The sequence below is a fragment of the Canis lupus genome, chromosome 3 (genome assembly GCF_011100685.1).
Source record: "Canis lupus familiaris isolate Mischka breed German Shepherd chromosome 3, alternate assembly UU_Cfam_GSD_1.0, whole genome shotgun sequence".
In the NCBI taxonomy this organism is placed as follows: domain Eukaryota; kingdom Metazoa; phylum Chordata; class Mammalia; order Carnivora; family Canidae; genus Canis; species Canis lupus.
The window spans coordinates 28,212,620-28,224,595 of record NC_049224.1 but is presented as its reverse complement, the minus strand read 5'-3'; positions in this window follow the sequence as shown (position 1 = coordinate 28,224,595).

Here is an 11,976-nt window from a genome sequence, read left to right as displayed (position 1 = left end):
TCTCGGGGGATCTGAATTCACTTTCCCTACAGTCCCTCCGGGGAACTGAAGAGTAGTGAGAAGTCAGATATGCCCGCATGCCTCCTCCTCGGTGCAGAGGTGCAGCTCCCAGCCAGAGCCGGTGTCCTTGGTGGCCCGACGGACACGAGCTTCCCCGCGTACTGGGCTGAGTACTGGTGGGGGACTGTCCTCTCTCTATGCTGCCATGCGACCCAACAACTTAGGACACATTTTTAAAACTCCAGATCTCTCTCTCCCCTGTTTTGCATTTGCTTCTAAACTTTTCAGTAAAAAAAAAAAAAAAAAAAAAAAAAAAATTTAACCCACAGTAAAATGTGACTTTTACATGGGCCTTGCACACATACACGCAAATTGTAACCAAAAATATTTCTTGAAAAACACCTAATACTTACCCTTACCCTGTGTGTTGCACTCCGATGTGTCCCATTTTACTTCAGTTTTTAAAATCTGTGGGGCATAACTGGATACAATTTCATGACAAGTTGTGTGTGGCCTGCCGTGGAAGAAGAGTCACAGAGGCCAGCCGCCCGAGCACTGCTCTGCGTGCATCATCAGTGTAAACTGATGCATCACCATCAGTGAGCACCTTTGCGAATGCTTCGAAAGCCTTTTGTGTCAGGACTCCAGCCCAGGAGCCTGTGAACTCGCTGGGAGGTTAGGTAAGCAGGTCCTGAGCCTGACCTCACCTCTCTGCTCCTCAGGAGGCATCTCCGAGTTAGCCTGGAGGCTTGCTCAGCGCACCGGTCACGCAGGCTCTGCTCCACACCTCCGGCAGTTGGCTGGGTTATTAAAAAGCTCTTTGTTGTTTCCAATTAAAATGAACTTGCTGCCAAGTGCCTGCCTTTGAATCCAGGGGAGCTGAATCTCTCCTTCACAATATACTTTACAATCTTTGAAAACAATGCCTATTAACTGTCCTGAGTTCCCTGTCATCAAGTTCTTCCATCTACAAGGGACACGGTTCCCTAGGTCGCTCGCCGTCCTGCCTGCTGTTTCTGGACACTCTTGTTTGCTAACATCCGTTTAAAATTGGAACAAGCAATTGAGTTCTTGGTAAATCTCATCCCATTTTAAAAAATCAGCTGATATAAAGCTGATATACAGAGCCCTTGATTCCAAGATACAGAGCCTGGTCCTACCTGCATGACACTGAGCCAACTCTGGCCAATTTCCTCATTATTAAAGAAAAGATTGTGTTGTTTGGTGGGCACAGGCTTTCAGTTTGGGATGATGAACAACTGGAAGTGGGTAGGTAGTAGTGATGGCTGCACATCGTAAACGTACTTAGGGTGATTGAATTATACATTTAAAATGGTTGAAATGGGGGGGTCAGGGTGGCTCAGTCAGTTGAGCATCTGCCGTCAGCTCAGGTCATGATCCTAGGGTCCCGGGATCAAGCCCCACATCGGGCTCTCTGCTCAGCCAGGAGTCTGCTTCTCCCTCTCCCTCCGCCTGTCACTCTGCCTACTTCTGTGCCCCCTCTCTTTCTGTCAAATAAGCAAATAAAATACTTTTATAAATGGTTGAAAAGACAACTTATGTATATTTTACCACAATTTAGAAAAACAGAGAGGGTTAGATGTGGTGATCTCTAGGATTCCTTCCCATGCTCCTAGAGTCTTTGCCATCTGATCTCATGTTACTTTGCTTTGAAGCCCCCAGCTCAGCCCCAGGCATTGCTTGGACAGCAGAGGGAAGAGGCTGGCTGATATTCCCAGCGGAGCATGAGGGAGGCTGGCGTTCAGCTCCTGGTGCACACCCCTCACCCCCTTTGTTCTGGAATTGTGTGGTCTAGTAGGGCCTCGACCCTGGACACATCCCTAGCATAATTAGAGCAGTGACCCTGCTATAGCCCCTGGGCTCAGAGTCCCTGCAGGACATTTAAAACAAGCAAATGGGGGATCCCTGGGTGGCTCAGTGGTTTAGGGCCTGCCTTTGGCCCAGGGCACGATCCTAGAGTCCCGGGATGGAGTCCCGCATCGGGCTCCCTGCATGGAGCCTGCTTCTCCCTCTGCCTGTCTCTACCTCTCTCTCTCTATGTCTATCATGAATAAATAAAAAATAAAATCTTTAAAAAAGATAAAAAAGAATTTAAAAAAATAAAAAATAAAACAAGCAAATATGGGGGAGGGGTACAGGGAGGGAGAATCGGAGGAAGGTGGCCAAAAGGTACAAACTTTCAATTATAACGTAAGTACTAGGGATGCAAATTATAACATGGTGAGTATAGCTAACACTACTAGTGATTATATGGGAAAGTTGTTTATGGGGTAAATCCTGAGCATTTCCATCACAGGAGAAATTTCTTTCCCTTTTTATTATATCTGTGAGCACGTGGACATTAGCTGAACTTACTGTGATAATCACTCGACAATATATGTGAATCAAGCCTTCTGCTGTATGTCTTACACAGTGATGTATTTCAATGATTTCTTAATAAAACTAGGAAAAAAAATACATTTAAAAAACAAACAAAACAAAAAAGAAGCAAATGCTCCCTTTGACAGCCTGAACTCTGGGTTATATGCAGGCCAAGCCCAAGAAGACCCAGAGGCCCAGACTTGAGGAATTCTTTCTCTACTCCCTGGCTCCGGTTTCTAAAATCATCCTTCTCCTGCTGTTTACCCCCGTGGGAGTGGGCTCAGGGAGCTGTTGGGACGCTGGTGGGGAAGCCATCCAGTTGGGCTTTCGTTCCTTTCTAGTTTTGAAAAGCAGCCTTCCCTCTCCCTTTAAAAGGTGGAGGGAAGGGAAAGTAATAGGAACCCCAAACAAGCTGAATCTGAGGCCTACAACGATGGCCTCCTCTGGCCAGCCCTGAGGCCATCGCAGAGCTGGGTAACACAAGTACCCACCATGCCTGGGTGATCTTGGTGACCAGCACCCACAGGCTGCCTCCCCCAGGCCGCTCTGCTGGGACTCCAGACCCTCCTGAGAAATCACACGCAGGTGTGACATAACATCCCACTCCCAACCCGATACTGCTATGGAGGTCCCCACCTCAATGGGCCTTTGAAGTAAAAACGGGTGAGAGTATTTGATTTTCAATGCTTTCTTTTTTTCGTTTTACAAACTATGAGACAAATCCAAGGCAGCGGACAATGACCCCGAGGACTGGATCTGGAGAGAGTTGCCATATTACATATGTTCAGCCAGTGACTGAACCAACTCCTCAGGGACAATGGGAGGCAAAGTGAGATGACACTCACTCCCTGCAAGGCCTCCCCTGTGAAGCAGCAGCTGAGACTCCAGAGCTGGCCAGGGCTGATGAAAGAGCCCAGGGAAGAAGTCAGGACCCAGAAACAATGATGGCTTTGGTTTCTAGCTGGTGGGACTGGCTGATTCTTGGTGCAGCTTAAGACAGAGAGCCATTTTTATACCACTTAGTAGCTAATGGAAGCCTGCTGGGAACAACAGGGCTTGTCTGGAGGCAGCTCAGTTTCTGATTTGGTGGGCAGCCAATCAGTGCAGCAGTCACGCCCGGCTGGGTGGACAGGGAGGGCAAAGATGCAGTTGGCGTGCTTCAGCGGTGCCCGCCAAGGAGCCACCTGCTGCTGGACTCCATAACTCCGTTCCTACAGACCAAGGGGCACTCACAGGACACCCATCTGGTTCCACCGCATCCGACTCCTGCAGCATCATCTCTTTGCCTTTGCCTTCCCCTTCTTGTTCCTTTGTTGTACATCAAGTAACTGGTATACATGCTGCATTTTTCTTTTAATTTTTAAAAAAGATTTTATTTATTTATTCATAAGAGACACAGAGAGGCAGAGACACAGGCAGAGGGAGAAGCAGGCTCCCTGTGGGGAGCTCGATGTGGGACTCGATCCTGGGGCCCCAGGATCACGACCTGAGCCAAAGACAGATGCCTAACCACTAAGGCACCCAGGTGTCCCGAATGCTGCATTTTTAAAAAAACTAAATAGCCATGGTAAGTTTTGATCGTCATCAAGTGGAGATGAGACTGGTAAAATAACTGGTTCTGGGAAAATAGTCTCTTTCTCCATTAGTGGCATGCTCATTCCGCTCTCATCTTTATATTCCACTAAGTTATTTTGCTCTGTTTAACAAAACAGCAACATAAAAAAAAAAAAAAAAAATCCTTGCAGACCTTATTTGATTATAGAATTCTAGTGTTTTCCACTTATCATTGTAAAACCAAGGACAATTTTAAATCAGTTTTGCATGTAGCCACTACGTGTGTAAGACAATTTATCTTTAGGTAGGGATAAATTACTCCAAAAGGAATGAATCCTAGATCGTTCTCTCTTCGAGTCAAATGTCTTATTGTTTAAATAAATTTCTTGTTTAAAATGAAGGGAAAAAAAGATAAAACCAAAATAAAACTCCCAAGTAGAGGTCTGGGTGTTTATTAACCATTAAAGAACAACTAAAGAGCCAAAGCACATGTGACCCATTTGCGGGGGAGGGAAGCGCCAGCATGTGGGCACCCTCCCGCTTTCCTCCAAGGCTCCGCTGCTTTCCAGCCAAAGCAAGGCCTGGGTCAGCCATCTGCATCCGGGCCCAGGGGTAGTGCATCAGTCGCAGCTCTGGGTCCTGGAGCCAGTCAGATGTGGTTCAAACCCTGTACCTGACACTTTCCAACTGTGTGACTTTGGTCAAACATTTCCTGCTCTCTGTGCCTCAAGTATCCTCAGTTGTCCATCTACCAAGTGAGGATGATGATAATTACTTTGTAGGCGGTTATGAGAGTGAACGAGATAGGGAGAGACAGCAGCAAGAACTCGATCATAGTCTGTATTCCATGTCAGTGAATGTTGAAAACCATTGCTCTCTTTGACATCGGTTTTTCTCCTGAACATTTTATTACAAAAAAGTTCAAACATACAAAAAAGTCGAAAATGGCACAGTGAACAGCCATCCACCTAGATTCTACAATCAGCATTTTTCTGTATATGTTTTATTGCCTATTATCTCTTTTCCACCCATTGATCCATTTTTTTCAAAATTTACTTTATTTTTTTTTCAAAATTTATTTTAAAGTAGGCTACAGACATCAGTACTTTTCACAACGCACATCATCATCTAGTCTTTTATTTTATTTTTTTAAGATTTTATTTATTTATTCATGATAGACAGAGAGAGAGAGAGAGAGAGAGAGAGAGAGGCAGAGACACAGGCAGAGGGAGAAGCAGACTCCATGCAGGGTCCCCGACGCGGGACTCGATCCCTGGTCTCCAGGATCACACCCTGTGCCAAAGGCAGGCGCCAAACCGCTGCACCACCCAGGGATCCTATCATCTAGTCTTTTAAAAGGCAAAATTTATATTTGGTGGATTGTACAAATCTCAAGTGTATCATGAATGCATCCATGTTGGATCCTTAGTTCTGTATCCCTGGCCTCTGTTGCCACAGAGACTGCTTTGCCATATGTTCTCCTCTCCCAGGAACCAGGCAGTGGGTGGTGGTAGGGGAACACACAGGAGGATCTCACCTAGAGGCCAGTCACCCTACTCCTCTGGGAGGTCCAGATTGAGCTCATGTTCCAGTAACTGCACACATAACTATTTCAAAGGTCCAAGACAGTTTAGATGTCATTTAATTTACACAGTGTGGAAAACCCTTTTGTCATATCCCCCAACAGATGACATTCAATCTCTTTGCATGCCTGCAACAATCCCACTAGCTTGTCTTTCCCAACTCAGTTCTTTCTGTTGATGAGCTGGAATTCTTCATCCTGTAACTTTCACATTCTTCCTTCTGAAGACAGATTCAATATCCCTGTAAAATAGGAAGCCTGGTCTCACACACTCTTCATTTTCTCTCAATTTCTTCAGGTCTATTTTTCCTCCTTTGGCACTTTATCACATCCTGCCTTGACTTGTTCATTAATGCTTCACACATTCTCCTTTTTAAAAGTTTTTTTAAAGGATTTTATTTATTTGAGAGGGAGAGAGAATGAATGGGGAGGGGCAGAGGGAGAGGGAGAAGCAGACTCCCTTCTGAGCAGGGCCCAGGTGGGCTCAGTTCCAGGATCCCGAGATCATGACCTGAGCTGAAGGCAGATGCTTACCTGGCTGAGCCTCCCAGGTGCCCCCATTATGCTTCATTAGTGAGGTTTCCTAGGGGCCGGGACCACATCTAAGGCTTCTGTAGGCCAACCTGAAACACTGTCTTCTTTGTGGGTGCTCAATGCATGGATGGGATTGACTTAGATGGAGAAAAATAAGAATATCACACGTGTTAGATATAAATATAACTGACCTGGGTCCAAACCATTTAATAGGCTTTAGTCTTTTCAGCATATTTGGAACTGTACATCATGAGTAGGAAAGCTTGTGCATCAGTCTATGTTCTGTAGAGGAAACAGCCTTGGAATATAACACCTTAATGAAGATCCTTGACTAATGAAGCTATAATAAAAACATTAACTCTATGTTGTCAATGTTGGGCTGCCTGAGCCACCACAGCTGTATACTTTGGATTATTAGGTTTTTGATTTTGGAGAAGAGAGCCTTGCTATTCAGGAACCTCTCTGAAATGTCAGCGCAGTCTTGATGTCCACCTCAAGGCCAGGGCTGGGGATATTTCAATTTCATGTTTGAAGCCAGGGCACATTCAAAGGGCTTTCAGGCACAGCAGAAAGGTCTTCCAAATGAAACTTTCCTGCTTCCCATAAAGGGCCCTGGTTTCCAGTGGACTGTGTAAATGAAGAAAGTCTAGTTCCACCCAGCTCTTATCCACTCCCTTTCTTCCTAATTCTTTCACAGAAAACCCAGGTTGAAACATCTTTATAAACTTTCTTCAATACCATAAATACCTCCATTTGGGGCAGGCAAAAACTGTGCCTACTCAGCTGGTTTGCATTTTTTCCGGTCGTGTTTGCAGAAAAGAAAACTGAACTAATTTTTACCAAACCTTCTCCTCTCTGCCTCTCAGGAGACCAAGAGTTAGCCAGAAGCCAAATTATCACTCTAACAATGTAACTGTATTCTTGCCCTGCATGTTTTTCTTTTCTTCCAAAATTAAGGGACCCCTCCCCCCACATACACACAGTCTACCGTCAAACCCATGGTCATATATGGGTTTCACAAGAGACAAGAGCTGTTGACACCATCCAGATGGGGCCTGGGAGGCACTGATTCTTCCCTGGACCTGGAGAGGGTTTTCAGGGAACATAGGGAATTGGCAAAGAAGTCTCTGATACGCTTGCAATGACTCGTGTCTACTGGGAGCTCAGTAAATGTAAAATAAGCCTACACAGATTTTTACCACAAAAGTCAGGGTACAAAGGCACATCTCCAACAGCGTGATGGCACTCAAAAGGGCTTCTCTGGGGAGACATCTTCTTAAAATAAGAGCAACTTAGGATCTCAAGGTTTTGGGAGAAATGTGTCTTGTTCTCTTCCTGCTGCAAACCCACTTGTTTTATATGGCCCCATGGCGGGCCCAGGAGTTATACCCTATTATAGTGACTGGTTACTCTCTGGAGAGGCTGGGCCTTGGGTGGTTCCTGACAGCCAAGAACAAGAAGGCCAGAGAGAATGTATTTACCTGCCTGGGGTGGACCAAGGGGGAAGTCTGGGGAGGCTCAATTCTGTGTCCAACGCTCTTAACATGGTGCCCAGAACAAGTACAAAAACCCCACTAGGTTGGCTGCTGAAATGGATGGAAAGTGAAAGAAAACATGGGAGATTATGGGGGACAGGCTGGACGATCTCTTGAACTAACTGTCTTGAGTAATTAGGACTGTTTTCTGGAGCAGGGATAACATCCCAGCTTGTATTTTATTGCTTGCTCAGTGCCTGGGTGGGGAGGGTATTTGGCTTCCATGAAAGCATAGCACCTAGGAAACTACTAGCTGCCTTCAAAACAAGGTGATGTTGCTTACTGAAGCTGCCTTGGTTGCATTAGCAGTTTCTCCTTCACTTGAGGGCAAAAAGATCTGCCTCTTCAATATACAAGTCAAGGCTAACCTGTGTCAACTCTCTTTGAAGCTGACTTTAACCACACGGTTAATTCCCACTGTCAAAAGTCTGTCTTCTTTTACACTATAAAGTTTAAAGATACTTAGCATGGGGTTGGGTACTGGATCCACATTTAAAAAAATACCTTTCATCTCACCTAGAAGACCTTTATTTTAACAGTCACAGCACTGCCTGAAACACTGAGACACTGACCATAAAATAATGAACCTTTTAAATGACGTTTGAGTGACCATTAAATAACAAACACATTAGAACGTATAAACCAAATATAAGTAAACAAATATGTCTACCCAAATAAATATTGTTCTTGAAATAATCTTTCTACTCAAATGATGCCATTATTGCTAGAAGCATTTTCAAAACCTCTCTTGCAGGGTAGCCGTTGAAATAACTGGAACAAAAGCAAAAAGACGTCACCGGACTTGAGGGTCACAGGTTTGCTTCTTTGAACCAATACATCTTCTTGTCTTTCACACTTTTTGAAACATTCTTCCTGTCCTTCTCCCCTCTTTCACATCATGAACTGATAACCAAGAGATCCCAAGAGAGTGTTTTAATGGTGCTGAGAATGGAAAGGTCCAGCAAAAAGACTGAGGGGCCAACTGCAGTCTGGAATCTGAGAGATCAATGGAGCATGGTCACTGCCCCAATTCTTTTGGGTATTGAGTGATTAAATGAAATGTGAGAGGTGCCTGGGTGGCTCGGTTCGTTGCAGTTGCCTCTTGATTTCAGCCAGGTCGCAAACTCAGGGTCCTGGGATCGAGTCTTTCTTCGGGCTCCTTGCTCAGTGGGGAGTCTCCCTCTCCCTCACCTCCACTTGTGTTCTTGCTCTCTCACTCTCTTTCAAATAAATAAATAAATCTGAAGAAAGAGAAAGAAAGAAAGAAAGAAAGAAAGAAAGGAAGAAAGAAGAAAGAAAGAAAGAAAGAAGAAAGAAAGAAAGAAAGAAAGAAAGAAAGAAAGAAAGAAAGAAAGAAAGAAAGAAAGAAAGAAAGAAATATAAGTAGATAACTGGCCAGTGTCCTCAACTCAAATCAAATTGAACCTCCATTAGGTCAAGGAATATTCCTTGGCTATAGCCAAGCGGTAGCACCATGCATCCAGTGTAGATCTGGATTCCGTCAAAGTCTTTTTTTTTTTTTTTTTTGTAACAGGCCAGGAGACAGGCACTGATCAGCCATACTAGAGCTGGTTGCTGCTGGGTGGCAGGAATGCTTGAGGCTCAGAGATAAGGTAGAAAAGAACCAATTGTAGTTTGAATTCCCGTGATGGCAGCAGCTGTAAATGAGACTTAGAAGAATTGGCTTAGGCCATGGAGAAAAGATTAGTTTGAGAGAGTTCTAGTTGTGTGGAGCTACAGGAGAGAACAGCAGTTCAAGTAGCCAGGAATAATAGAAAACCAGGCTATGTACTCAAGATTTGGAACCAACCAAAAAAAACCTGGTTGGCTGGTTGTGAGGATTGCTTGAAATATTTATGCAAATGTTTTAAAACTATACAATGCTTTTGTTGATATGTTATTCACCATCTTTATTGACCAGGAAAGCAAACAAGCTTCAACCTTTCCACCCTTCCACTTACCAGTTATCTGCATTCACCCCTATCTCATTTGCTCTTTGCTCTTTCCTTATCTGTTCCTGTTCTTACCCTCCCAAGCCAATTACCTGTGCAATATCTGTGCTCTTCTAGAGCCACGCCTCCCTGCTTCCTGAATTCTCCTTCCACCCACTGTGCCCCATTCATTCACCTCTTCAACCTCTCCCTCCCTCCCTCTTCCCCATCACCATTGAAACAGGCTCTAAGACCTCCTACCAAAGAGAAAAACCCTCTCTCGTGCCATTACACTCCTAAAGGTACTTCTTGTTTCGCACATTATTGCTTTTTTCTTTATAGTCAACCTTCTATAAAGGGCACTGTCTACTCATTACCTCTGGTTGCTTACATCCCATGCATACATGAGCAGTCTGGTTCCTGAATCCATCACTTCGAAGGCATTGGTTTTGTCAAGTACTCCCCACATCCAGGGGGCACTTTTTTGTTCTTCCATTAATCCACTCTCTCAACTCTATTCTTTCAGCTTTTAAGGGAACACACTCTCCTGTTGTTTCTTCCATTTTCCCAAATGTTCCATTCCATATTGCTTCCTCTATCCATTCCTTAAACATAGGGGATCCTTTTTGGCCCCTAAGGGCACTGATAGTTCTTCAGCTCTTAGGAAGAGGCTACTTGGCAAACCGTTCACAGTCAAGGCCCTATGTTGAGCCAAAGGTTCTGGAGTTGGTGCTTTCTCTCTCTTAGATTCCTTTCTGGGGCTCCTTTCTGGGGCTCTTATTTTCCAGCTATCCAGTTGAGTGAGTCCGCATGTGGCCACCAGCTGCTGGAAAAGCACATGTTATAAAAGCACAATTTGACCAGCAATGCTCCAGATGCCAAAACAAACCTCTCTTTGTTTCCTTACCCATTTTTTGCCATGCCTTTGCCTTGGTGTTCTATAAAACAGAGAGTAGACTTGCATCTGGGCTTATGAGGACAGGTGGCCATTCAGGCTAAGTCAGATCTGCCTGCTATAGACCAGACAATTGGTGGCTCCATTAGTTAAACCCAACACAACGAGGGCTAGGGCTAGTCCCTATCCTCAGGGACTAAAGCCCTCAAACATCTATTCCTTGGGAGATTCCTCTGCCTGCCTAGGTTCTTTTTAAATGTTCCTGTCCCAGAGTCCCAGATGAGGTCAGCAGCCATTCTCAAATGCATCTTTATCTGACTTTTATCTATAGTCTCTTTCTTCTCTATACACACTTGTTCCTGAGAGACCTGACCCACCCACAGGGCTCCAAATACTGCACGCGGGTGATGATGCCAAATCACCATCTTTGGCGCACAGACAGGGTTCCTGGCCCATATCTAATTACAGGATCAACATGCCTAAAAGAGAACTCATTAACACTCCTCAAAACCAGCCCTCACTCCCTATACTCCATTCTGTTTATCCCCTGCCTCTCATCACCCTTTTTATCTGGTTAGCTCTTACTTCTCCCTAAAAATAGAGCCAAGCCAAGGTATCACTTCTCTGGGAAGGCTTCCCTGGCCCCTAAGATTGGGTTGGCCTGCCCCTATGTTCACATGATGCCCTGTACTTTCCCAGTATGACACCATATTATAATCACTTGCTCCCTTTTTTGTTTTCCCATTAAATTGCACATCTTTCCAGGGCAGCAGTGCCATCTTGAAAGTCCAAGAGTAAGTGCATGGGTAAAATGGAAAAACTCCTGTTGCAAATTGAAATACTAGCCTTCTTCAAACACTAGCCATCCGTTTATTGACCAAGTTGAGCTGGGTAAGATTTTGTTTTCTCCCACCATTGTCTTCAAATGAGCTCTGCTGTGTCACCTTTTTTACTCTTTGGTGATGTCTCCAGGCAGATTCCAAGACTTCAGTCCTGTTCAGGCATCAGCAGAGTCCTATTTGGGAATACTAAAAGCTCCACTCTAACCCCACACTTGAGCCTCACATCCGGTTTAGTTCCTTTTCCACACCTCAGCTCAGGTCTGACGTGAGGGTTAAGAACCTCCAGTAGGGAAGGGAGTGTGTCTGTTCTTTCCTTCTTCCTGATTTGCCTTGTTCACCCCTAACCTGCTTCTGGATGCTCTAGGGCTGAGCAGATGGGGAAAATTGAGAGGAAATCAGGCCATTATGTATAACATGTGCAGTTTGTGGCTTTCCCTGGAGTGTCTGAAGTCCCCTTCATTCTAAGTCCAGCTCCTTTATAGGCATGTTAACAGGACTTTTGAGATGCACTTCCCTACTTCTGCCTTGGAGACTTCCCACAGTGCACTGCAGGTGGTGCCCTGTTCAGCCTATCTCAATCTCTCTCTGCTGGGCCCCTTGCCCCACAGTGCAGCTCTCTGGCTATCACTTGGCCTAATGGGAATCGACTCACAGAGCCCTCCAAATGGCAGACACGCATCCCTGCTGCCCTCTCTCACCATACCCCATCGCCCAGTCTCAG